General features: G+C 39.2%; 1 pseudogene; it reads right to left on the bottom strand.

Annotated features, from left to right (window-relative positions):
* Nucleotides 1-957: 957 nt before the first annotated feature.
* Nucleotides 958-1,265, bottom strand: LOC116100382 (annotated as a pseudogene).
* Nucleotides 1,266-2,599: the final 1,334 nt, after the last annotated feature.

A 2,599-nucleotide genomic window follows, 5' to 3' on the forward strand; every position in this document is an offset into this window, starting at 1 on the left:
GGCTCTGTGGGCTTCCCAACTGGAGCTAAATGGAGCCAATATGAAACATAGTAATATTTCAGGGTTATCATTATGAAATCAGTTTCTAGCAGCATGCATAGTAGGCAGCTGCCCAGTTATTGTTTTGCATAAGGCTGTATGTGTTTTTATCTGGGAAATCAACCACCAAAGTTGGGGTAGAAAGAAAGCATATGGATTTTTAATATTTTCTACTACATATATTGGCACCTGTGACATTTAGAGGTTGCAAGATATCTGTCCAGATAGTTCTAGGTTTTAGAGTCTTTGTTGAGAAGTCAGCTGTAATTCTGATAGGTCTGCTTTTGTATGTTACCTGGTCTTTTGCCCTCACTGCTTTTAATATTCTTCCTTTATGTGTAGATTTTGTGTTTTGATAATTATACACCAGGAGAATTTTCTTTTCTGGTCCAGTCAAATTGGTGTTTTATAAACTTCTTGTATTTCTCTAGGCATCTCTTTCTTAAAGTTGAGAAATGTTCCTCTGTTATTTTGTTGAGAATATTTTCTTGGCCTTGCAGCTGGAACTTTTTACCTTCTTCTATTCCTATTATTCTTAGGTTAGGTCTCTTCATGCTTTCCCAGATTTTCTGGATGATTTTGTTAGGAATTTTTTATATTTAACATTGTCTTTGACTGATATGTGACTTTTTTCTATTATATCTTCTATGCCTGAGATTCATTATTCCATATCTGACATTCATTTTTTTTTCAATTTAAAAATGTAGACGTTAATAAGTGTACAGGTCAGCTTGTGGGGAAGCTGACCAAGGAATATAATGTAGGAGATACAAGTGACCACCTAGAGTTTCTACACTTCATTCTGCTTACAGAATATTTATTAAGGATTTTTAATATATGACTTTTCATTTGACATAGTAGAAGTCCTTTATTGTAAAGTTAATCCTTTTGTCTGGTGACAAGCAACAGCCACAATGATCACTCTGGACCCCCACACTGGATAAATTCAATTTCCTCTTGAGACATAGGTTTCCTTCTGTATTTTTGAAGTAAAGTTTTTATTTTTTCTTTAGTGTCTGTTGGCTCCTTGTGCATCAGTAAATCTGAGGACATATTTCCTTTAGAATGCTGTGAAATTACAGATGAGTAAGAGGGTAGCACAGCAGATCCCACAGCTTCTGGGCACTGAGTTTAGGTTTGTCTCTTCTGTTAGGGAAACTTATTAATGAAACATGTGGCTTCACTACCTGCATGACTCTGGTGGCAGAAGCCATCTTGTTGCCCATTGTGACCCCCCTGAACATGGGCAGCTTCCCGGGTTCAGGCAAGCCTTAGAAGTATTGGGAGTGGGCAGCATGGGGTGAACCTATCTCTGATATTATTTGGTGATGTTTGACTCTGTTGTTCCTATTCTCTTCCCTAGGTTTTCTATCTCCAGAATTCCTTTAGTTGTGATTTCTTTATTTCTTCTATTTCCACTTTCAGTCCTTTCACAATTTTATTTATTTTCTTCACTTGCTTAATTGTATTTTCCTCTATATCTTTAAGGACTTTATTTGATTCCTCTTTGAAGACCTCTACCTGTTTGATTGTGTTTCCTGTAGTTTTAAATGGATCTATTGATGTCTGCTTGAAAGGCTTTTATCATCTTTAAAAGATTGGATTTCAGGTCATTTTCTTGTGCTTCAGTTGTGTTAGGATATGTAAGGCTTGATCTTGTAGGATAGCTGTGCTCTGAAGGTGTCATATTGCCCTGGCTTTTGTTGATTTTGTTCTTTGGAGGGTTTTTAGTCATCTGAATACTTTGGTCCCTATATACTCCTGTTGTAGTAGGTATTTGGAGGAGAGGTAAACTCGTGGTTCTGGTGTGGCAGGTCTCTGATGGGTATCTTGAGCTGTGTGATTTAGGATCTGCAGATATCTTTGTTTCAGGAGTAACAGAGCAGTTGAAGGGGGGCAGAGAGGTAGCAGGAGAATGGAAGTCTTCCTAGGCTATCAGGCTGCTCAGAGCAGCTTGGAGTTCCCAGAGTACTCAGCATGCAGAGAAAATGGGTGGGTGAAGGGAAGCTTTCTTGTGTGTTTCAGGGGTCACATGTCTGATGGAAGTGGTTGGAAAGATGGAGGGAGAATGGAAGTCCTCTTTGGCTAGCAGGCTGCTCAGGGCAGCTTGGCTTGCACCAGAAGATTTAGCAAGCAGGGTCTTATAAAGTTTTTCACAGTTCCTAGGTGGAGGACTGGGGCTTGTGCCCTAGTAGTGTTTTAGTATTTGAACCTGATATTCCAGGGACACTGTTGATGTTTCTTGTGGGTAACTAAAATGCCTTCAGTTTATTCCTGTGACCCCTTAGTTTAGGTTTTCAGGACACCAGTCAATCAGAGCTGCAGGTAAATACAGGGTGTAACTGACTTCTCACTGTATCAGGACACCTGTGTCCTGAAGAGCTTGATTGACTGTATTACCTCCTGGAGACTGAGTACCCTGCTTGACTCCATAATGAAGACAAAACAATTATCCTATATTGTTAAAAATGTTTCCATTTATAGGAGCTGAGTAGTTCATAAATACATTTCCTGGAGCCTGACAGCCTCAACTTATGGAGCCACCTCTTTATGCACTTTT

This window comes from Mastomys coucha, unplaced genomic scaffold (genome assembly GCF_008632895.1).
Source record: "Mastomys coucha isolate ucsf_1 unplaced genomic scaffold, UCSF_Mcou_1 pScaffold21, whole genome shotgun sequence".
NCBI lineage: Eukaryota > Metazoa > Chordata > Mammalia > Rodentia > Muridae > Mastomys > Mastomys coucha.